This window comes from Asterias rubens, chromosome 19 (assembly GCF_902459465.1).
Source record: "Asterias rubens chromosome 19, eAstRub1.3, whole genome shotgun sequence".
Taxonomy (NCBI): Eukaryota; Metazoa; Echinodermata; class Asteroidea; order Forcipulatida; family Asteriidae; genus Asterias; species Asterias rubens.
Genome location: NC_047080.1, coordinates 8,708,112 through 8,734,591, shown reverse-complemented (window position 1 = coordinate 8,734,591; position 26,480 = coordinate 8,708,112). Strand labels below are relative to the sequence as shown.

Below are 26,480 nucleotides of genomic sequence, written 5' to 3'. Positions count from 1 at the left end.
TAATTTTATGCCTATGTTGGGATACACCAAGTGGGAGTACCGGTCTTTGACAATTACCACAGGTGTGCAGTGCTTTTATACCCTGAGCAAATGATGATACATGTAAGGTGCTAAATCGATGTGATTGATTGCTGTAAATGTGCAGGTCATATCAATTTATTTGGGCAGCAGATTCCATTAGCTGGCCACGAAGATTGATGATTTAGACGTCTGTCTACACACACAGGTTTGATTCAATATTTTATGCAAAACAAAAACCCCAGCAACAGCAAAATGGTAAACATAAACTGATTTTAATTGGTGGAATTTTGTTTCAATTCTCGTAATTTTGCAGTTCTGATAAAATATTCACGATAATACAAATAATAAGTAGTTGTTGATCAAGTAAAATGGTCTAGATACATCCTTGCATATATTTTTTGAAAATTTGAAATAGTTCTACTTCAATACGCCTTGAATGTCAGCCTTGTATTAGTAATTGTCCTGCCTATATGACATATTTGTGACACTAAATGAGACATTCAGGGGTCTTTACTTGTAATTTCTTGATCAATTAACGAGCACCAGCAGACCTGGAACTTCATCTTTAACAAGAGTATGTGAATATTTTGAAAAGACACCTTTAAGCTAAGACCAGGGCAACAGATGCCATGGCCTCCGTAGTTTCTGTGTAATTCCAGGCACAAAATATACTAATAGGTAAGGCCAAGACCAGGGCAACAGATGCCATGGCCTCCGTAGTTTCTGTGTAATTCCAGGCACAAAACATACTAAAAGGTAAGGCCAAGACCAGGGCAACAGATGCCATGGCCTCCGTAGTTTCTGTGTAATTCCAGGCACAAAACATACTAAAAGGTAAGGCCAAGACCAGGGCAACAGATGCCATGGCCTCCGTAGTTTCTGTGTAATTCCAGGCACAAAACATACTAAAAGGTGGCACCAAGGCCAAGACCAGGGCAACAGATACCATAGCTTTCATGGCCCCATGTGTAATCCAGGCACAAAGTGTCAAAGGGGCTACCAAGGCCAAGACCAGGGCAACAGAGGCCATAGCTTCCATGGCCCCTGTGCTTTCATGGCCCCATGTGTAATCCAGGCACAAAGTGTCAAAGGGGCTATCAAGGCCAAGACCAGGGCAACAGAGGCCAAGGCATTTAAAGCCTCTGTGTAATTATTCCAGGTACATAAAATCAAAGGGGGCACCAATGCCAAGACAACAGATGCCACAGTTTCTGTTGTCACCATATAATTACAGGCCTCCAGCCTTAAATAATAAAAAAAGAGATTAATCAAACACTTGGATTCAATTCTGATCTTTCAGGCACATCATTATACCCCCCCCTTCCCAAGAGATTATCTACATGTAGTTAGACTCGTCAGACCCAATTGCAAGGGTTATGACTCCATTCCTTGATGCTAACAGCACATCACATCCTCTCTCTCAACCACATCCTTCACTACCCCCTGTTGTACCTCTTGCCCTCGGTCAAGTTTAAAGGCACTGGACACCAAAGGTTATCACTCAAATGGAGAGCTGTTGAGAGCTGTTGAGAGCTGTTGATACATGTATTTATAAATACTGAATAACGTAGTTTTTGAGAAATGGGTTTATTTCTCACTCAAATAATAAAATACTTCTGGCCTGAAGCCTTTTTATATGCATCCTGAAAGTACACAAATTTGTGCAAAAGGTTTTTTTCTTTCATTATTCTCTTGCAACTGCGATGACCAATTGAGCCAAATTTTTTCACATGTTTGTTATTTTATGCATTCGTTGAGATACACCAAGTGAGAATACTGGTCTTTGACAATTACCAAAGGTGTCCAGTACCTTTAAATGCAGTCAGGAGATCAGTCATGTTCTCTTTTGCACAGAGAGTAAAGCGAGACCCAAGACGGGGCAGGAGTTATCCGCAGCATTGCTCATATTAAATAAAATTAGAGGGACGTTTTAAGGGAATGGACAGTTGAGTCATAAGGGGGGGGGGGGGCACTCACAGTCGGCATGAACTCTGTGGAAGGTTGGGTCCGAAACAAACAGCTGGTGGCTGTCTGGTGGCTGTAATTATGGACTGGGTCCAATTTTATAGCTCTGCAAAGAATTTGGCTTACGGAAGCGGGGAACTCCGCGATTACGTCAATCGTATCCCAGGTCAAAATTCCAGTTGAACCTAGTTAACTGGTGTCAACTGGTTCAACTGGATAGTGACCAAACTCGTCCGTTTTCCATATTAACCAACTGGTTTGGACTAGGTTTAACTGAGTTCAACTAGGTTGAAATTAGAAACCAGTAGGTATCTTTCCATTTTCCATATTAAACCAACTGGTATTAACTGTGTTTAACTAGTTTATCAACTGGTTTTCAACTAGTTCCAGTTAAACCCAGTTTAACTAGGTTCAACTGGAATTTTGACCTGGGATTTAACAGGTTAGCGGGATATTTGTTTTTATGCGCGTGCGTACTCCTCGTATCTATGCATTCTTTGGTCAGAGATGGCGCAGAAAATTGGCGCTTGCACAGTAAGCAGAGAATTGTGATTATAAGCGCATTATTTCGTCGGTATGCAGAGCCATGAAATTGGGCCCAGAATTTTGGGGCATTCCGCCCATAGCCGCAGCTAAAGCCAGTGATTTGGACACTGCTTGTGAGGCCTGAACAACACCAGCTCTTTCAAGCCTTTTAAAGAACTTAATGGTGTAAAAGATTTCTTTTATTAAAAAAAAACCACAGTTTTGGTCGAGCGTTTTATGAAACAGAAGTGTCAAAACATACTTGCAAAAATTTAACACAGGGCATAATAATAATACGAGTCGCTTTAAGAAAACACAAACTCAAACCCCCAAAACATGGTTCGTCCATCCAAAAATTAATGTAATTTTACCAAAAACACTCTTTGCGACATGAGAAATATAAGGCTCTTACAGGTATGTCAATGATTGGTAATGGACATTAGTTTATTTGTTTTTAACCATTTAGTTGATGTAAAATATCAACTCTGCATATATGCAAATTGAGTTGAAGTTATCCACCTGTCAACTAAAAGACGTCAACAAGTGTTGGAATTTTTGTCATCAACATTTTTAATTTGATTCAATCAAACGTCTAAGACATTTCAGTTTTTATATTTTGTTTTTAGGCCTAATTTGATCTTTTAAAGGATTGGCATTCTTCCGTCCAGGAGAATTTTCTAATCATACCAAATTCAGAATATTAATTTATACATTTTTATTTTTTAATTTGATGATGTGCTTTCATTTACAATTGATTTGATTGGTTTATTTCATTGAGTCTTAAGCCGTATCTGAATGAACAGCAAATATGACTGCGGCTAGGTTAATATGACTGCGGCTAGGTTGTTGCTAGGGAAGAGTTTCCCATTCTGCAGTGCATGATGTAGCCGTAGCAAGAGCCTTAGCCGCAACATCAGAAACGGCTTTTTGTCTTTGTTGTGTTTTGCTGAGACCTATTTTAAAGAGCTGCTAAGCAGTTAAACGTTTCCTTGACAAAACAGTAGCAGGGCACCTGTGACAGTCAATGTATAAACACATGATGATTTAACTGGTCACCGTTTCTGCTAGGCAAAAGCTGTCTATTTTGCTGAGAAAGAAAAGTTTTGCTTGCCAACTCTTTAAAATACATGAACTTGTTTTCTCTGTAAAATAAAATATATAAAGTAATGGGATTGAAAAGAAGTAGTGTAAATAATGTAAAATATAAACTCTTGAGAAAAATTACCTGCAAAATAGCTACTATCTATATATTTTTTATTTCCTGGGTTTTGTTTTGCTGGGGAGGAAGCCATGTACGATTTCCAATATATCGCTTCCGTTGTGCGCGTGTGTGTGTGTGTTTATTTATATATATTTTAATAAGTTGAATTTCAGGGTTTCAACTTGATTATGAAGTTATTCAGTAGTGTGATATTTTTTAATGGGCTTTGATTGGCTGAAATAGATTATATTACAAAGCTATATTTATACACATACACACATCTTACACTGCAGTTTTGGTCGCCATCTTTTTTATTGAAGAAAACGTAAACAATACAGGCTTGCAGATTTTCAGCCTGGACCCAATGTTATGAAGCTGTTTGGCAGAAAATACTGCTCCGAAAGGCCTTGAGTGGGGCACCAGCCACACAAATGCAAAATGAATTTAAATCTACACTGTAGCTGGTGACCTGTTTCTGCTAAGCAATCCTATTCTATGCTTAGCAAGTTTGGTGCTTACAGGCTTTATGCAATTGGGCCCTGATAAGCTGATTTTCTCTTTAAAGTTGGATACCTGAAAACAGTGCAGCAATCAGGCCTGGCAGTAATGCTTTGATTAATGTCAAAGAAGGTGAGAGAAATTTTTCAAAACTGAATATGTGGAAACAAGTTTTCTTTTTAGTTTGGCCATTTGAAATTTTGATTTGTTATCTATCACAGTGTAGTGTTATGTTAACTACCATTACACATTATTGATAGTTTAATAATTCCTCTATGGTTTATTGACAATAAGTTGCTGGGTGGCCAAACGCATTTCTTTGCGACATATTTGTAACATTGAAGATGGAAACGTTCATTTAAAAAGTTGTAAAAAGCACATACAAAATTATCTCAGCTGGACTTGCATTTGGAAAGCTATTAGACAGGTCATGATTTGGCTTCTTCATTCTGAAGAAAAGTTACTTCCCCAAAAAATAAAGTGTAAATTTGTTAATTGTCCAGAGTGATTTTACATCATGGCTCAAACAAGGTGCGGAAAGTTATTAGCAAACCAATAATTAATATTTAACACCTGGAAGTACATGAGATAATGGTCACAGATAACAAAGTTATTGAAAGTGCATATTGTTGAACATGCGGTTTGGCGTTTTAAAGCTAGACTTTTGTGTAGGGCTGCAATATTATTATTATTTTTATTCAAGGGGCTATGTCGTCATGATCAAAGCAGACCTGTGGCTGTGTACACGACGTTATGAACTCTCACCCCAGTTACTGCATGCGCATTCACCATCCCTCGTACAATCCATCTTATGCGCATGACGTCATTTGAATAAGGAGCACTCGCCTTGAGGTCAAATGGAGGTTGCTCATTAGCCAATCTTATTTGCTGCGCGTTCAAATCTGCGCATTTCCATTGTTTTGTATTCATACAGATGGATTGCACTAAGCATCATCGACCACTGATGAAATGTGCACGGCTATCATTGGCTTACAGTTGTGTGCAGCGCGTACAAGCGTGCACTTTTGTTCTGTTAATCACCAAATATGGCGGTCGAATGCTTAGTGCATTCCATCTATTATCTCTATGATGGCAGCTTGATGAGGTCAATGCATTATAAGGTCTAGACCTTTAAATGGTTTGCACGCACACGCTGCAACTTGGGGCAAGTTCATACTAGACCCCTTGCATGTGATGTCATACTTTCAAATACTGCCCTCACTCGGGCAAAAGGTGGCAGATCATAGGCTTACAGCTGGGTGTGGGGCTCAAAATTATGCGCGTGACCTCAGCGTTTCAGCAGCTTTGCGCGTTATTCGAAGGGGTCTATTCCATGCAACAGCCACAGGCATGCGTTGATCAGGACAACATAGCCCCCCTTTAAGTTGTTGGGTTGAGCATTATTTAATTGTTGACTGACGTGACATTAAAGAAATAAAATTGTGATTAGTAGTTGGACTCCTATCTCTGCGGTTTGTCTCTTGGTGGTCTCCTCATGAGGTAGCCAAATGCTTAATTTGCTCAATGTCAGGTTCGCGTTCATTGCCAGATATGTTATGACATCTGGTTCCCATTAGAGAATGCTGCGGGTATACAAAATTCTGCTAATTACAGCAGGGAACCAGTGAAAGACGGTCACACTGCAGCGATAATGAAAACGATAACAATCACGACGCAAAGAGAACGAATTCTATTGGTTGGATTGCTCCACGCAGAACACGCACATGCTCATTCAACCAATCAAGGGATTGCATTTTTATCTTTGTCGTTTTCGTTCTCGGGGCCTGTGTGACCGGGCCTTAAAGGCTGTCGCACTGAAACGAAAACCATAACAATCACGACGCAAAGAAAACGCATTCTATTGGTTGAATTGCTCTACGCAGCATTAATGCACGCTGATTCAACCAATCGATGGCATGAATTAAAGTTCTCGTTTTCAATCTCGTCATCGAGGCCAGTGTGACCGGCCTTAAGTTATCACAAAAGCACGAGTGGAACATGAACAAGTATAGAGCATCTGCGTCCCATATCCAACACGCTGCGGTAAAGATGGATGACGCACCCGTCTGTACTCCGACTATTGCTAAGGCTGTTTCTTAGGACGTCTTACACTTCAATGCATGACCGGGCAATCTAGTAGCCATTGCCAAAACCTAAGGCACTATAGTGTGCTTGAAATGTTGATGCAATTTGCAGGGTACAATTCAAAATATTGCTGGACAAATTGTTGCTGATCAAAAATAGCATGGGTATTAACAATTACCAGGTGCAGCTTATCAGTAGTTAATGTGTGACTCACATTTCTTGGTATGATTTGAAAGTCTGTTGGGGTGGGATACAACTCTGGTTGTAGGGTTGGGTTTTAAACTTGGAAACAAAGAATGCCTCCCACGCCACGCCCCCCCTTCGCTTCCTCCGCCCGCTTTAAAACCGCAGCAACGCGAAACAATATTCATGGTTATTTCATATAGCAATAAACCTTGTTGATACCAATACTGCACCCCCAAAAATCAAATTTAGTGACTCTTTTTTAATCAGTGTTGGTGGGTGACTCGCATTTTTGCAGTATGATTTGTTAACACTCTTAAAGTCTGTCGGGGTACAACTTCGGTTATTGGGTTGGATTTAAGACTTGGAAATGAGGAATGTCCCCCATTGCCCCAACACCTCATCTGTGCATAGCTGAAACAACACATAGCCAAGCAACTCTTTCTTTCAAGTATGAATTCGACGCGACAGATTGTTGAACCATCGGTGAGCTCGACTGACAACTACAAAAAACGTCACTTGCATGAACTTGAATTATGATTTAAATTTTCATATAAATTGTATCATCGTTTCCATGTTTCTTTGTATGATCGCAAACCGCTGCGGTCTTGATGAAATTGCGGTATTATCATACCCCAAGTTTCCCTAATCTTCAGAACCCACCCACTTTCGGGGGGAAATTAAGCTTCTTTTGTAGAAAATAAAGTGCAAAGACGAATGTTATGACGTCACTGTTGAAGTGAGAGAACACGAGCAGAAATGTACCCATGGTCAGGGGCCTCTTTTACCGCTGACTCGTTATAAACAGAGCTCTAGCGTGCATTAACAAAAGGTTTATGCACACCCACGTGACGCGCTCTCCACAAATAGGAATAGCGAAACTGTCTGAGGTATTTATGAATTCTTGTTTAATCTGATGATTTGTGGAGTTAAACACGTAGGCATACGTGTAGCCTTCATAGACGTACAGAAAATGAATAAAACCAGGAATTCCTCCTAATGACTAAGAGATCAGAGGCAATGCCCGCTATGGGCTAGACGTGTTACACTTTAACCTTTGAGCAGTGCAATCATGCGGCGAACCTCAGTCATTAATATTAATATCAAGTGTGATTAATTTTATTTGAACTACAAGAAGACAACATTCCAATTGTTATTTTTGACAAACAGTTTGATTTGAACGACTGGAGTATGCTCCGTGTAGCGTAAATAATCCCGATACTTGAAGATAAAAATGTTGGAATTATCTTTTGGCGGCTGGCCTAAAACCATATAGAAACACAAAACCTAATAATGCGCACAGGAAAATCTTCCTTAGCAAAAAAAAGGTTGACAGCCAACATTCCATAAATTTTGCATTGTTAGGACATGTTTTGTGCCCCACTCATTTTTTTGCATAGTGAAAACATTTTTAAGCAGAATTTTCTGCTAAACAGCTTTATGTTTTTTTATACAAATCTTGAGAAAACAGCCATTCTTTTTCAAACCTACGATCTATGGCCCTTTTTCGTGTAACAGCAGGTTTTTTTTCTTCGTGGTCGAATCGAAACCGCGGGAGGTAAACCATTGGTTGGTTTCCCTATTAGCAGTGTCCTGCGCCGATAAATTGGCTCAATTTCAAGGTGCTGACTTAAGTCTACCCATTATATAACACCTTTGTCCTAGCTAAAGCTAAATGTCTGACCTTACTAACCCTTGTGGAAGGTTGTTGTTGTCGAGAACAGCAGTTTGTAAATTTGGCTTTGGGTGTAGTATTCTCATGCATTCATTATCTCATAGAACGGGTTTTTTTTTTGAAAGAATTACTTTACATCTTTAAAGGCAGTGGACATTATTGGCAATTGTCAAAGATGAGCCTTCACAGTTGGTTTATCTCAACATATGCATAAAATAACTAACCTGTGAAAATTTGAGCTCAATCGGTCATCGAAGTTGCGAGATAATAATGAAAGAAAAAACACCCTTGTCACACGAAGTTGTGTGCGTTTAGATGGTTGATTTCAAGACATCAAGTTCTAAATCTGAGGTCTCGAAATCAAATTCGTGGAAACTTACTTCTTTCTCGAAAACTATGGCACTTCAGAGGGAGCCGTTTCTCACAATGTTTTATACCATCAACCTCTCCCCATTACTCGTCACCACTGAAAGGTTTTATGCTAATAATTGTAATGAATGACAATAATGTACACGTATTTCAATGGAGAGCTGTTGATTGTGTAAAACATTGTGAGAAACGGTTCCCTCTGAAGTAACGTAATTGTTGAGAAAGGAGTTGAGTTTTCTCAATAAAACATTTGAATTGAATTCGAGACCTCAGCTGGGGTGTCGAATTCAAGGCATCTGAAATAAGCACACATATAACTTGTGCGACAAGGATGTTTTTCTTCCATTATTCTCTCGCAACTTCGACGACAATTGAGTTCAAATTGTTAACAGGTTTGTTATTTTATGCATATGTTGAAATAAACCACGTGAGAAGACTGGTCTTTGACAATTACCAAAGATGCATTATGGACATGGTAAAGAATATGGCCATTCAGACATAACCTGTGCATGATATTGACACCAAGTATACCAGAAAGGAAACGCACTCTGGGCTACATACCTATTGAGCCATGCAGTGACCTTACTAAACCGTACAAGTCAATACAAAAGAACGACCCCCGGACAGACAAAATTTGTCCCGGTAGCTTCATTGATTTGTTTGGTATACACAACCAATTCTACCTCCATGACACAACCAAATTGATCATACACAAAAGCCATCCCCAAACTCAATTGATTATCAGCTCCAATACAGAAAATTGGTCTACCGTGTCACAGTCCAGGCATGCTTGATGCACCATGATAATATCGTATTTCCACCATGCAAAGTTTCAAATCCTACTAATGATAATATTTGATAATAAGTAAGTTACACTTCAAACACAGGGGTTGGATTTCAAAAAAGAGTTCAGACTAGTCTTTATAAGGAAGTTTTGGTACTAGCTCCCAAAGAGTCCTTGGACAAGTCCTAAGTTAGGACTATCTTAATGAAATCGACCCAGTTAAAGAAATCGTCCCCGTGATAATATTTCTATAGATCGTACTTTTCCACCATGCAAAGTTTCAAATCCTACTAATGATAATTATATTCGAGAATAAGTTGTTACACTGCAAACACAGGATTTCAAAAACAGTTCAGACTAGTCTCTTATCGAGTTAGGAAGATTGATACTTGCTCCTAAAGAGTCCTAGGAAAAGTCCTAAGTTACTAAGTTAGGACTATCTTTGTGAAATCGACTCCATTAAATTTGACACCATGGGTTTTGTCATTAGATACGATACAAAGAGAGAATTTAAAAAATGACATAGTGTTAAAATAACACCAATGTAAATGTTTTGATTGCAGAAAGAAGTAGTATTTTGTTAAAGGCAGTGGACACTATTGATAATTACTCAAAATAGTTATTAGCATAAAAACTTACTTGGTAACGAGTAATGGGGAGAGGTTGATAGTTAAACGATTGTGAGAAACGGCTCCCTCTTAAGTGACGTATAGTTTTAGAGAAAGAAGACATTTTACACGAATTTGATTTCGAGACCTCAGATTTAGAATTTTAGGTCTCGAAATCAAGCATCTGAAAGCACACAACTTCGTGTGAATAGGGTGGTTTTTCTTTCATAGTTATCTCATAGTTTGTTATTTTATGCATATGTTGAGATACACCAAGTGGGAAGCCTGGTCTTTGACAATTACCAATAGTGTCCAGTGTCTTGATTCTTCTATTTCTAAAATGCGACAACCCCCATTGCGTAATTAACACCCCAGTTGTTGCAGCGTTAGTCACACACTAGGTACTCGTTGCGGTGTTACTGTTGGTTGTCAGCAAATCTTAGCAAAATAACCAATTTAAGAAAATAAATTGATACTATAGTTCGTTGCTTTTTCTCAAACCTTAAATAGAAAAAAGAAAAAAATCTCTGTCAATGACGCACCATTATCGGTTTATTATTAGTTTGTTTTGGAATGACAGCAACATCCGTATAATTAAAGCGTTGCAAATTGGCTTAATAAGCCTATGGATTTGAGGGGATACATTTCAGAATATAAATAGATATTGTGATTACATAAATAGATTTTTACATTTCCTGTCTCTGTATAATTATGAGATTTGTGTTTTATCGATGCTGTTGTCATGTCTACAATATGTTCCACTCACGTAGGCCTACGACCATTTACACACAGGATAGGCTTGCTTAACCAAAATAATCGAATTTTGTGTAATATAAAGTATCCTAAAAAATAGAGTTTGTTCTCCAGTGATCGTATAATTTAGCAACTGGCCTTCTGACGACTGTTGGTTACATTTTAAAAAATATATATATATGGAGAGTTTTAGAGGGTATGGCTTTTCATAAGTATAACAAAAAGCATGCATACTTAAATAACCATTCGCTCCTTATCAAACTCCCGCCATAATGTTACGCAGCAACATAGTCTGTTGTGTAAAGAGTGGATCCATTTAGTATGAGACGGTGTGCAGCCGGCCAAGCTGAAACATTTTCTTTAAAGGCACTGGATACATTTTGGTAATAATTCTTGTCAAAGACCACCTCAACATTATAGGCCTATGCCTAAAATAACAAATCTGTGAAAATTTGGACTCAATTGGTTTAGAGAATAACGAAAGGGAAAACCCTTGTGGCACACATTTTGTGGTGCTTTCAGTTGTCTAATTAATAGGCCTTAGGCCTGCCTGAAGCCTTTTACTTTGAGTGAGAAATTACCTTTCTCAAAAACTGCGTTACCCAGCCGTTTCCCACAACGTTTTACCAACAGTTGCTCGTTACCAAGTCAGTTTTCATGCCAACAATTATTTTGAGTAACTACCAATAGTGTCCAGTGATTTCAAATTACACCTGCTTTGAGTTTGATTGGAGTATCCAACCCATACTTATTGGGAATAGTCCAACTTTTTGTTTATAAAGCACACACACACCTTGACCATGTTCGTGATAAGTGAACTTTGAGCGCATGCTCAGATAATAATAATCTTCGTCATCGTAGATTTCCGTTCATCGTGCTGGGCACATGTTAGTCACATGCACAGCAAAATAAAACTATACTGATGGAATTTAACTAAGCCTAGGTCTTGTAACAATGTCAAGTGTGGAAAGAAAAAAGCCAGTGCAAATGCAACGTTTGAATATTTTTTATGACAAATTTTGAGGAGCCATGTTTAAAGGCAGTGGACACTATTGGTAATTACTCAAAAAGTTTATTAGCATAAAACCTTACTTGGTAACGAGTAATGGGGAGAGGTTGACGGTATAAAACATTGTGAGAAACGGCTCCCTCTGAAGTGACGTAGTTTTCGAGAAAGAAGTATTTTTCCACGAATTTGATTTCGAGACCTCAAGTTTAGAATTTGAGGTCTCGAAATCAATCATCCAAAAGCACATAACTTCGTGTGACAGGGGTGTTTTTTCTTTCATTATATCTCGCAACTTCGACGACCGATTGAGCTCAAATTTTCACAGGTTTGTTATTTTATGTATAATTTATGTTGAGATACACCAAGTGGGAAGACTGGTCTTTGACAATTACCAATAGTGTCCAGAGTCTTTAAGTAGGAGGAGAGTGGAGACGTACCTTTGAGAAGCTCAACATGGAAACAAAGAGCTGAAATAATATTGCTGACGGTTCACCCTGCTAAAACGTGCACAGAGAGATTTGTTTTTAAAATCGAATCATTTGGTTCAAGGGAACCCATTCGTTTGGTAATCCCACTTCTTCAAACGTATATGGCAATAATGTTAATTAGAAGCTTATAGCAGCAGGTTTCGTAAGTATAAATGATTTTGAGAAACATTTCACATCGAAATAATAATTAAAGGTTGTGCAAAATATATAAGAATATCCATTTGAATCTGAGAAGCGTTACTGTCAGTAACAAACACCCCCAACACCCCAACAAACAAACACCCCGACAAACACTCCGACAAACACCCCACAAACAAGCAAGCAAGCAAGCAAGCAAGCAAACAAACAAACAAACAGATAAACAAGCAAACAAAAAACACACAAACAAAAAAGCAAACAGGCAAACAAATAACGTACAAACACCACAACAAGAAAACAACAACAAGCAAACAAACACCGCAGCATCAAAAACGAACTTACAGGCAGTGGACACTATTGGTAATTACTCAAAATAATTATCACCATAAAACCTTTCTTGATTACGAGTAATGGGGAGAGGTTGATGGTATAAAACATTGTGAGAAACAGCTCCCTCTGAAGTCGCAGTTTTCGAGAAAGAAGTAATTTTAGACGAATTTGATTTCGAGACCTCAAGTTTAGAATTTGAGGTCTCGAAATCAAGCATCAGAAAGCACACAACTCGTGTGACAAGGGTGTTTTTTTCTTTCATTATTATCTCACAAACTCGACGACCGATTGAGCTAAAATTTTCACAGGTTTGTTATTTTATGCATATGTTGAGATACACTAAGTGAGAAGACTGGTCTTTGACAATTACCAATAGTGTCCACTGTCTTTAACAACAGTAAATATTAATGTTCCTGGCACAATGTCACTATAAAAATAATTGCATCTTTATGCGGGTATCATTATCCATGAACAGTCTCATCCCAGTTGAACAATGACAAGAAAAACCTTGGCCCGCCCAGGGACCAAGTTATTTAATTTAATTAAGACAACTGGATACCTGTTTACCCAAAAAAAATCACTGTTAACCAGCCAGTATCGAAAACAGTCAGACCTATATAATATGCAATTAACTTGGATCGAAGCCAATAGAATACTGCCCTCATTTATTATCCTTAGATATAAGATGACGCCATAGCAACAACAAAAAGGCGCTGACATTCTTGCGGCAAGAATTATATTCACACATGCCATGGCCACGCAGGAGGCCCGATGCAGTTCCTTCAGAATAAACCCAAACTGGCCCTGACATGAATGTTCTCTTGGATTTTATTTGATGTTGATTACTTCTTTGCATATGTTGTGGTGTGTGTGTGTGGGGGGGGGGGGGGGCTTAGCCTGAGCCTGGGACGGGGGACCAGCCGAGGTGATGTAAGACTAAGTGTTATAGAGGGCGTCCTTGCACGTTTATGGATTATCTAAATAGATTACTACGACTATGACTGGGTGCAGTGTGAGTGGGTGACTAAAGACTTGTCAACGCGTCATAATCATGCGTAGGTGTTCTGTCGATTGGAAGCTGATGCCGAAGAGGGCGCTCAGAAGACAGCGCCTTACGTGTGGAAGGAAGAGAAAATCTGTCACAATCTCCGGGGGGGGGGGGGGGGTTCAGAATTCTGAAGAGTTGTGAATAGAAAATTGTTTGGAAAAAATCTTATGACGTTTAAAATCTTGAGCTTGATGCGAAATCTGATTTTGACCATTGTGGGGGCAAAGTAGAGATCATTGGGGCAACCAGTGCCGGTGTGGCGGTTTCAGTCTTCCGCCGTGTTCAATTTTCCGGGTGACGTAGCCGGACATTTCAACACGTTGTTCGAACGGTTTTAGCTTTCCGGCGTATTCAGTTTGACGTAGCCAGACAAAAATACCGCCGCGAGTACCCTGGCAAGTACTGTAGTTCAGTGAAATAAAAAAAATAACTAAACAAAATACAATAAAATAAAAAACGGTAATAAATAAATTTAATAAACTAAACCAGAATAATAAAAAATTCTTCTGATTCTCTGACGCTCGTTCGGTATAAATACAGGATAATTTGCTTGGTCTTCACACCAAATTCTCTCATACGATCCATGCGTTCGCCGCTCGTTGTACTCGTGGACGCCGCCATGACAGCTACCGGAGAGTAACACGAATGACTCAATACGGCACTAAAAATGGACTACTTTCGCTTGCTGTGCGCAAGCATCGCATGACGTAATGTTACCGTATTTGGTCATTCGGAAAACTGAACACGGCCGGCGGAAAGTTGAAACCGCCACACCGGGAAGGACATGAGACCAACGAGCTTCATCGAATCAAAAAGTGTCATAGCGCCCTCTTTTGGTAATAGCCTTACCCAGTGATATGGATACTGACGGCTCTTTTATGATGATACTTCCCCCTTTTATGAAAGTTCTTGTTTGCAGATTCATGACATGGGTTTCTGTAAAACTGTAATCTTTACAACAATTTCTTGTAAATAAAACATACAAATGTGATAAAACATTTCAAGTGATGAGCACAAAATTATTGAACTAGGCAAATAGCAAGAAAAACCATACCATAATAGTATTTGGACATAGAACAGTTCTTTTGATACGCATGCGCACGACGAACTTGGTAGCAGACGATAAAAACGAGTAAACGACAATTCTTCGGAAAGTGTTGAATTGTAAAATCTACGGCTCTGATTTTGTCCATTTCGGGAAGGAACTCAAACATGTTATCAACCTGAAACTACAAGTGGGACTCGAAGGTGAGAATGAATAATACAATTGTAATTTATATCATGGCTACACGTGCTCAAATCAAGATGAAAAAAAAAAGCCCCCGTAAACTCAAACTTGGCTGTGTTGCCCCAGCTGAATGCAACATGCGCTGCCGTGTACGTTTCGCTGTCGCCGGCACGACGAACGAAGCGATCGCGGAAAGAACCTCGCCACGGACCCAGGCCAGGGGAGGGGGAGGCAAATACTAAATCATAAAGGGCACTGTGGCCGCCCCAAAAACTAACATCTGAGTCGGACTTCACGACTCCTGACTCCTGAGTTACCGGGACATTTTTCCTGTGAAAATTACTCTACTTATTTTAAAAGAAAGTGTGAAAATTACCACCAAAAATGATAATGCCAAAGAAAGTTTGAAAATTATCCACAACAAAAATTACCCCAAAGAAAGTTCGAAAATGAAAAAAAAAAAAAAAACAAGGTAGAGAAGAAAAGAAGACTAACTAGTGTAGTAATACTATTTAATAATAGTATTACTAGTCTTCTTTTCTTCTCTACTTTTTTAACAGTATTATATGTTACGTAATAGTCATGATAGTGGATCAGTGCAGTGGTTTTATTTTAGCTTAATATGTCAAAAATAACATCCACTATTAGAGTACAGATTAAGACTTTTTTTTCATTATAAAAACATGTGATGAAGAGGTTTTCAATTAGTGGTTTAAACCCAACGAGGCCTGGTTTAAGAACGAGGCCTCGGCGGGTTTAAACCACTAGTTGAAAACCGATTCCCATTCATAAATACCTCAGACAGTTTCGCTATTCCTATTGCTCTCCACCAATAGGAATAGCGAAACTGTCTGAGGTATTTATGAATATAGAATTGTGTAAGTAACATTTTGTAACTTATGTAGGAAAAAGGAATGTATAGCTCCATGGTTTTAGTAAAGGAAACACCTTCTTAATCTTACCTCCAATTGTCGAACAGCCAATTGTTGAAAAGCATTATGATTTATGGGAAGGAACAGGTAGAAAGGGGGCTTAAAAAGCCTCCCGTTCCTTCCCACAATGCCTTTTGACAATTGAGAAATATCAGCCAGGCGGGATTCTCGAAAAGGTCTAATACATTTATAGCCAACGTTTTTTTCACAGAGGAATTATTTACACCGTGAACTAATTGAAAAACATAAGACCACCACGCTTGTCCCGTCATCGTGAGTTTACTGGCTAAAATCACTTGCCATTCAGGCCTTTGGTTCAACGTTAATTTTAAGCCCTGAAGATTGATTGTCAGTACATTTTTCCAAACTTTCATCTTGCACAATACATGTTGTTAAAACCTTGGTCTTATGTAGACAAGCAACATGTTCTTATTAGTTATAATATAGCACATGTTATATTAGTGCAGTGATATTTTGAAGGTTGGTTGAGTCTGTGGCTTGCTGAGATTAGTTTGTCCATCAACAGGCAGATAATTGGTTCCTGCCCCTATTGACTTGCACTGTTGGCTATAGATTGCCAAGGCTCTATGGGAACACTCACTGCAAAATCACGCTGTGAAATGTACATTTGCATGCAGGAAGAACACTGTTGATGCCAAATCTAGTAGCTGGGAATCCAATTCCAACCACTCCTTTTTAAACATATTATGACCTTGTGTATGAACAAAGGATTCATTTTCCTGAAATTTCTACACATTTAGTTAATTATTCGTAGCCAAATAATTTGTACACAAGCGAGTACCGCTGCGGCTTCTGTATGCAAAGCAAATATTGCAACTGTATGCATGCATGCACAGCAAACACCCTACAAGGCACTTGTTAAATTAATAACACTAATTTAGTTGAAAATGTTTTCAGTAATTAGATGCACCAGTTAGACTGGTCGTCGACAAACTTGCTTCATCTCCGAGTAGGAGAATAAGTGTTGAAAAAACATGCCACCTTTTTCTGTATGCATGAACAAAAATGGCAGTGAAGGGTGGAAATTGTTGTTGAGTAAAATTGAAAACGAATTACTGCACTGCTAATCAACGTAGAAAAGTTTTTAAATGAGGATTTTTACCACTAGACATAATTTTGTAATTGATAGTTTTTCTGCCAGTAGGATTAGGGTTGCCAAAATTGTTGTTGTGATCTGGGCCCATATTGATAAAACAAATTTAAAAGCAGAAAACCTGTTAAGCAGCAAATACTTCCTACTAAGCCATTTTTTTGCTTTGCAAAAAATTAGTTGGAAACAGTGGCATCATCACTATAAACTCTATGAATTTTGGCTGGTAACCTGTTCCAGCTAAGCAAGATTTGTCTGTGCTTAAGGAGAACTTTGTTTTTGCATAGTGCTAATAGAAATTGGGTCCTGTACAAGTTTATTGTTTATAAGATGGTTGTCTTTTTAAACCATGGAGCAATAAACTAGAAACTCACCCTTTAAAACAGTACATGAGCACACTGTGCATTTATCTTTGTGCATGTTTCATCCTCCTAAATCCCTTTCTCAGTTTTCATGGCGTATATCAATCAATTTTGCCTTTTCCCTTTCTACTTGGCCGAGGGGCTCTAGAGCTTTACTTTTGAAGGGAGCTGATGTGTCAGTACAAGGCAGGTGTTTACACAAGCAACTGCCAGAACACTGAAATAAGGGCCAGCAATAAGACGGTGTAGAATTGGAGAAACAAAGCAACTTCATCACAAAAATAACAAATAAATAAAGAAAATCTATCTCGCATGAGGAGAGTTGAACATTTCAACAGCTGTGGCCATGAAGGGAAATAACATTTGGAATGAACTGGGAGATTGACATGAAAACAAATTATGATATTTCAAGGTTTTGTAATAAACAATCTAGTACAAGATGCATTGTACTCAATTGGAGCATTATGTTATTTAATGCACTACTATGGTTTGCAATGTAAATGAATTTAGGCTCAAGGAGAGAACTATCAGGTTTAAAAAAAAAAAATTCTTGTGAAGGATTCAGGAAAATTTCCACCATGCTCGTTATTGTTAGACTTCATTGTCACATCAGTGTAGTGTATGGTGTAGTTCATGCATACGATGTACTGGATGATTCACAATTTGTATTCTGTTACACAATTTTGAAATCACTTTTAAAATCAATTCCTGAAATCATCACTGGTGTACCAAAGAGGTACAATGGGGATAGATTTTAAGAACAAAATAACATTTTTAGTGTCACACAATGTAGTTGCAGAGTATCTCTGTCTGTACATATAGCGTGTGCTTAAAAATGCAATAAAATATGACAACTTTCAAGGCTCGGGCATCAATTTATGCTCTTCCATACATGAATAACATATAATTGAGAATTGATGAATCGCAAGCCATCAGATATATAGGTAACTGAACGCTATGGGATTCACACACAGACAAAGATCAGACAGGGTTCAGATGTAAAACAAATTTCACCAAACATATTTTTGAAGTCTGATGTTAAATCATGTTTGACATGGTCCCATATGACTTTATGAGTATCAGGATTTTTATGTTGCAGTGTGTTTGTTGTTGCCATGGTTACATATATTGGGTATTTAGGGTAGGTCTGACGTAGATTTCAAAGGTCTATAAAGGGCCAGCAGGGGCAGGGTCTTTTGCTTTAGGGTCCCGGTCATTTGATTATTTGTTACTACAGATTCTAGACTTGGCAAAGGTTTAGGGCCTACAATATACCATGGAGCTATTAAGTATACATACGTTTGTTTACAATCTTAATTAACGTGCATATATTTTTCCAATTACTAAAATATTGTTGTATGATTACTGAATCAAAATTTATTGATGTGTTCAATGCATAATCACAGACCTTAAACCAATGTGTGTATTAGAGAGATTGTCTGTTGCCAGCTTAGTGTTTATATCCCCTTGTGGGAGTTTGCCGAGTTCCCTTGACGGGAAAATCATCTAAACAAACATGCAATTTATTGGCTTGTATTGCTGTACACTGTGTACACTATACATTATGGAATTATGTAAATAATATTGGTTTGATAAGTGTATGATGTCATTGGGCCATGAAGGCTACATAAATCAAGATCCCTCCAAATAAGTGCAACTTGACTGTACAGATAAAGCAAAATGTGGCCGGCATTTTTGTCAGCACACTCATCCTTTAATGCCACTAGGGGGTGCCCTCAATTGAATCTCAAACCCCCTGTTGTAGCTAATCTTGTGGCTGATTCATACCAATAACATGTGCATTGACCACTCTGATGATAAATCCAAGTCAATTTAAACCATGGAGGATCATCAGGCCTGCCTGGTCCAATCTGCTAAAAGGCTTTTAAGAGATGATGCAGGAGTGATGTAAACACTGGGGTCTGTCTTCTGTCATCGTGGTGAGGTGGTAGTCTAGGAAACCAAATACAGTAGCAACAAAATTGCATCTTGACTGACCAGATGCAGCATGGAAAGACAATCTTATTAGAAGAAAATAATAAGAACTGTTTCATGGAAGAATAATTTTTTTGGGAATATCCCTGTGTTCACTAATGTGATTTCCCTGTGTCTTCCTAAAAAACTGGCAAGATGTAAATTCACCTTCTGATACTTGGTTAGAATCTTCAGCTCAAAGGTCTTAAAAAGCTTAGCTGTTAGGAGGAGGAGGATGTGGTTGAAGCAGCATTAATGAGCTTGCTACTTGGCACACAAATTTTGATGAAACAAAAATAAATGAACTTAAGGCAACACAATCAAACATACATGTAGTAAGTAAAGTGAAAATGTGACCATTTTATTTTTGTAAACAATCTTATTTATTATCATATTTTAAGTTCTTTTTTAGTCCTCTTTTCAGAGTTATTTTTACTACATTCTGATTTTTTTGTATGTTAAATCTCAATTAACGTGTCGATTTAAAAAAAAATATATTGTGATGCTTAGGAGTTCAAACTTTTCTTGAAATTAAAACATACATTTCCTTTTGACAGGTAATGTCTCTAATACATGTGCGTACCATGGTAGCAGTGAGAAGTCCATTACACTAAAAGTGTCCGCACATAAATTGTACCTCAGACTAAAATTTGATCTTCCCTTGGAATGTAAACCACACATATTACAATACCCAGTGCCGGAAACATGCAGGAAAGACTTGTGTTTAAAGTGCTAATCAGGACTACCAAAGGTTTCCATTTCCAAAATAATAAACATCTGGCATCCATTGTCAAGTCCTGATGAATTGGGAGCGAGAAATCAACTAATAAATCCCTTACATGTTTGGTCTGTCCAGTGATTTACAGTTACAACTGATGGTGACAGTACAGATAGAATGACTAAAGCCCCTTTTACATTAGACAAATTGCCCAGGAAATTCCCAGGTTCACACCTTTTCATACTTTGAATTGCTAACCCGGGCAAACTCCTGGAATAAAGCTACATGTATTTCCCCAGGAAATAGCAATTTCGCAGATTGTGAGTCTGGTTTAAAAGTGAACTCTAGAGCTAGCATACTTTTTTTTTTTAAATCTTTAGACATACACAATAGTGTATTAGTTTACTGAGTATCTGATAGGGAAATTGCATTGAGTGTGAAGCGAAGATGGAGTGGCGGTGGGGTTAAAACACCACAGAAATTTCCAGGGGGGTTTGTTCACTGGGAATGGGCTCTGTAATGTGAAAAGAGATAAAGAGATCGGAAAAATTGGTTTTGAAGTATTTACTTTACCCTTTGTGTTCATTTTATAAAACATAATTGTTAGACACTAGTAGGATTTTTGACACAATATTTTATTAGTTTATGTCTTATCATGGGCAAGAACCAGATGTTATAATACAAAACAATAAGTGATTTCTACAATGTCCAAAAGCAATCGATTTATCAGTTACCAACAAAACAAACCAGGAAGGATGGTGGAGTGATGGCACTTAAAATGCATCAGGCCTATACATACAATGAGTGGTTTTTATCCGTCATCTGTGGCACTTAGGAAGCTGGTTGTCTTGTTGAAACACTATCACTTCCTATCCACTGCTTTCACTTGTTTTTTTACCTTCTCCTGTCACAACATTACATTGAAGTGATGCACATTACGCTATACATAGCTTTATTCACTGCCTTTGGAATCCCTTATAAATATTCAGAATTTCAGGGGCACTGGCTTAAATTAGGAAAAAATGGGCATTTGTTACATCAAGACACTGTAATTTGTATTCTAATGAAAGTTAGCCCCTACATTTGATGACATTTTCTTTTTGCTTTTGCGGTCAGGTGAGCGGAAATTGTGTGCATTTGTCAAAACTCTAATTTGCTACTGTACATGTGTTAAGATTTAGTATATTTTAAAGAATGTTTAATATGCCAATATCAGTTTGTGAAATACTGTAAGGAATTTATAAATGAAATAATGAGTGAAATTCAAAAATAATTCATATTTTCGGCCACATATTTCACATATTGTTGACCTAAATTTATGCACCGTGAGTAATATTATGCAAATTGCATTTGGAAGAAATTATTGTAATGAGCAGAAATTAAAGTACAGTGCATCATTATGGCCTGTACTTAAAGGGGTTTCGACCTTGTGTGGCGTGGCTATTTTGGTTGAGCTCGAAATTAGTCACTTGCTGTCAGACAAGGAACCACAACAAAACCCATTCCCTCTATCACTCATGATGTCAAAGTCATTTCAACTAGAAAGTCACACAAAGAATTGACATTTGTTGGTTAGCTGATTTCTGTAAACAACATCCTTTAGAAGTGCCATTAAACCGATAACTGTCTGTTCTTTTTTTATCCACATGATTGGTTTGGGCCCAGGTCTTTTTATAATTGGATTTAGTCATCTGTGCATCAATTATCAGAATACATAAATATACCCAATTACTATACAAGAGACTCATCACTTTAATAATGTATTGTCTGTAATTGATGGTTAGACTGTTTTTAACCTGTGTGCTTCGCTAATTGACTTACTTACAGCATAGATAACCCTGTAGGAAGCCAATCTCTGTTGTATGCACTCGTACATATTGTATTGTAGATGCCTTTAGATACAAATTGTGTTAACAAAAGGAATGGATACGCTGCAATATATCATAATGAACCAAGTAATAAACCACAATCGAAACTGACTGACTCGGTAATTTGTAAAAGTAATTTTAGCTAGAGTAGGATTTGAACTAGCAACCTCAAGATTTTAATGTGCCAGCACCTTAATCTGGAGTGTGAGTTCAAATCCTGCTATAGTAAATTTTTCCTTGTTCAATGCCAAATAACATAAAGAATGTATTTTGTTTTGTTATGTAGTAGTAATGCCAGATATTTTGAATTTGTGATGTTATTTACATGTATCAGGGATCTTTTAAACCTGTCAAATTGTCAGAAGAATATGGCTTCATGTGGAACAGTTGAACATAATGCGTTAAAATAAAACCTTTAGCCAAAAACAGGCACATGTACACTTTTGTATGTAGATGATGATGTTCACTCTTCCAGTTTCATGTACAGAGTTCACGATCGAACTTGAGGACATGACCTTGTCTCACCTCATCTCACCTCATCAGTTGTAAATTCATCCCCAATTTACAACAATACAACCGCAGTGAACTTCGCTGAACCCAACCCATGCCTTTTTAAAGATCTTATACAAATATTTACATTCATTTCATAATTCACAGAAACTTTTGGCACCCTCTTGTCATTTCCCCCATTGATGCTGAAATTTGACACTCCATTCAGTCTGCTTTTATGATTATGACAGCGAACTGGTATTGTAAGCAAATTCTTGTGTCTGACACATGGCCCACATGTGACCCCAAGCGCAGGACCTCAATTGATATTTCCATGTCTTTGACAGTTACCAATAAATTTGGTTGACTCCAAATTCAGAATGATTTTCCAGACACTTCTTTTGAGTTTGTAGTAATGGTTTTACAATAGATTGGGGATACATACATGGATCCTAATTGGCCAAAGTCTACATGCCCAGTTTGATTGAAATACAGTATTGAGTTAAGATTTAAAGTGATTGTTAAGTAAATTGATGCCCCCCCCCCCCTTTAGGGAGTATCAAAAGTTGGGCACACTGTAGGTGCGAAGGAACGTTTTCTGTTCACATTAAGTCTGCAGTCCAGTTGATCATTCTGCTGTCAGACCGCAACATTGTGCCGAACTATGGAATATCCTTACACCGAGAATATTATGTTGGCATTTTTAATATTCCAATACATGCCCATAGGAATATTACTAAACCTATCCAATTGCTCAAATTAGAATGTTCCTATCGTTCTGATCAGTACAACAAAACAACAGTGGAGCAGTGGGCGGAAGCGACTAGTGATCCTCTGTTGGTACGACTCATTAACCTTGCCTGTTGGGGTGGGGGCAATTGGTGACTGTTGGGGTGGGGGTGGGATGGTACCATTTTACTACCAATGGTATACCATGCACTTATGAGGCTGCCCAATCTGATCATTTACCATGAATGTCCTACCACTGATAGTGAACACCCACATCAATATTTATCTTTTATTTCAGTACTCTGCCCCCCCCCCCCCCACCCTTAAAAAGAAACCGCCAAATGTTGACCTACCCTAATTTGTTTTTTGTCGGCACCTTAGCAGGAAAACAACAAACATGGCATTTGGGTCAAGCTTAGTTGGTTCATGCTGGGTCAACATTCAATATTGACCAATAGACTGAACGGTAGGAGAAGAGGGCTGGCGTTTGGAGTACAAGTGCGTTCTTGTATACTGATTAAACAGTGCTTTATCCATGCTAAAACACATCAGTGTACATGTGCCATATTGGGGTAAAATTCCCCAATAAATCTTGGGAAGGGGTTCATTTTTAGATTCTATAGAGACCCTTAGCTGTGATCATCTTTCCTTTGAACAAAAATACTCTTGAGATACTTTGGGTACAAATGAAAACGTGATCTTTGGTTGCCATTTAAATGCCCCAAGGGTGAATAAATATAACCATCTTTGGGTACAAAAAGTCCCCCCCCCAAAAAAAAGGAGAAAAAAAAAAAGGTCATTGTGTCCACTGTCGTTCTTGAAATTCTTTGAGGGTTCTAAACCACAGGTCAGTTCTGGTGTTACTGTGTTACTTTTTTCTCTCTCAATTACTGCTCAATGTTGACCCCCCTTTTTTGTTGGACCAGTGGAGTCAATTTGACCGCCGAAAGACGCCGCTAAGGGCCTCACAAGAATGTGTGAAGAGTTTGAGGTGAATTGAAAATGCTCACACAAACGATGGATAAGTAGCCAATGTGTCTAGCCTATACAGGAGAGGTATGGAGATTTGTCTGCAAATGAAGGGTGGTCAAAATATTAACTACTTGTTAGGTTTGGAAACTTTGACCAGTAAAGCACAGTAAAGAAAACAGGATCATATCTGAGGAAAGTGCCACATTGCTCTTATATTGCTGGAACTAAACCCTTCCCCTCCCTGTGATACTCTTACCCCCAGGTCAGGTTATCATCTAAAAATAGTGGACATTACAACAAGAGCACTGAAATTGGGCTTGTGTAAGAAACGTGGAAACAGAAAGTACAGTTTCAATTGACAAGAAGTTTTTTTTAAAAACCTTCCTTTCGAAAGGACTCACCATGGGGTTTTTCCGGAATCTAACGTGATGCTCTCGAACATGTATAAACATGGAGGTAGTATAACCGTCTGTTTCATTTAACGAAATTAGTGAATGCCTACCAGCAAATCTTTTTACTGTATGCCTAATAATCCGACCCTGTTAACCCGGGTCCTCATGTACAAGTAGATAATAGATAAAATAAGTTTGCCGTGGGTTCAAACTGAAGATTTGGTGGCCTGTTTGATATGAAATACTTAGCGGCCATCTTGAAAAAAAAAAAATAATAATAATAATAATAAGGCCCTCATCCTCCTCTTTTTGGAAAAATCTTTACGATCAACTGGTATTTTTTATTTTATTTGGCCTAATAGACCTTATGCATTGACGTCATCCAGCGGCCATCTTAGTGGAAAAACGGTGACGAAACAATCGAAACGCACAGATTTGTACGCGCGGCGCACAGGATTGGCCAATGAACAGCCTCCTTTAGACCTCTAGGTGAGGGTGCCCTACCGAAATGACGTCATGTGCATAAGGTCTATATATAAAACTAAAACAACCTGATGTCACCTGGTAGGCCTACAGGTAGGATACTTTACTCACTGAATCAAGGGCAAGATTTTTCTGCCTTGCAAAAAGAACATTGCTTTGGGAAAGTAACACTTGTGTTGGAATATTTCCTGGGGCTGTAAGGCATATTGGCTCTGTGGCTCTGTGGTTCTGTGAAGTGTCAATCCTGCGCAGTACCATAGTTATAATAATCAGAAGTGACTTAACTTCTTGTGAAAACAAAGATGTTCTTTTAATTTACAGACAACAGTATTAAAGATCATATTTGTTTGGTAAAAATTGTTAATGGACAATTCTTGTTGTAATGTGAATCGGACTTTTAGGTGAAAGGTCATATAGTGTTATACGCATGGTCTGCTACATTCGGAAGATTTGTGTGTGATGTAAACACGCCAGTCATCCCACACAAATCTTTAGTAATGTAATAACTTGTTTAGCAACAAGGACAAAACTGTGACAATGCTTAGAGGAAGCAGAGCACAGAATCTTGTTCTTTGATGCAGCTATGCTGAATAGCTGAGTCAGTTATGGATTACGTTGAAGCCTTTACAAAACTACATAGAACCACAAATGGTTCAGTAGTCTATGATTGAAGTGGCAGTTTCTATTCATACTGAATGCCTACTGAATGGGGGCTTAATGTGTCTGGAGTAGTGGAGTTGGTCCCCAAGGTCTCTGCTGGGTGGTGTTTTCTGCCTATTCTGATATTGTGTAAAGGTTTGGACCAGCATGTTTATGAGTGACTCACCCAAACCTGCTGCTGGCTGATTAGCGCCTGCGTGTTTAGAAAGTAAAGCTGCATCAGCAGAATCGGTGTGGGTATCATGTTTGTTCTGGATGTTTGTGAGTGTGGGAGAAGTGCACCTGTATTCTTGTTGGGGTGAGTCCTTCCTCCATGGTGTGATCACCTCTGTGCGCATGTGTGGTGAAATCAGGCATACATTTGCCAGCCTGATAAAGATCTGTGATTGCTCTCATTTTGGGTAAACTTTAGGGATTTGTTTCGTTTGTTACTCTTCACAATGAAGTCGAAACTTGATTGTATTTGTTTGATTGCTTGAATTCTATGTTTCTTGAATGGCACTACAGTTTATGGTTGCTTTCACCATAAATGTATGTCTTATGTAATCTGGGACTTCCTCATAGACTCGACTCTACTCATACTTGATATAGAAAACACACTATTAAACTATAAAAAAAAAAAAAAAATAAAATACAGTTTTGAAATCTGAGACAACCATTTTTATAAACCCCTTACAAGTACTGATTTATCTTGAGCCAAGAATTTCCCCCAAATAACCAAAACTGCTCCCTACAGCACAATGTATGATGAGAGGAAAGTAAAACAAATTCTCAAACAACTGAACCGATGAGAATGTGTGAAAATGGGACAGGGATATTTATTGGGAACAAATGTCCCATCTCAAGTAGTCCCCCTGGCCATGAAGTGTCTTGGCCTTACAG

The 26,480-nt window shown here is 38.3% G+C and overlaps 1 protein-coding gene across 8 annotated transcripts in view; it reads left to right on the top strand.

Moving 5' to 3' along the window:
* Positions 1-14,820: 14,820 nt before the first annotated feature.
* The window catches only part of LOC117303040 (discoidin domain-containing receptor 2-like), a 58,568-nt gene continuing 46,908 nt past the window's right edge, over positions 14,821-26,480 (top strand). For 6 of the 8 annotated variants that reach the window (XM_033787088.1, XM_033787091.1, XM_033787087.1 and 3 more), the window contains exon 1: positions 14,821-14,928. The gene's annotated coding sequence lies outside the window, so the exon portion shown is untranslated. The other 2 variants (XM_033787084.1, XM_033787083.1) reach the window with 2 other exon arrangements.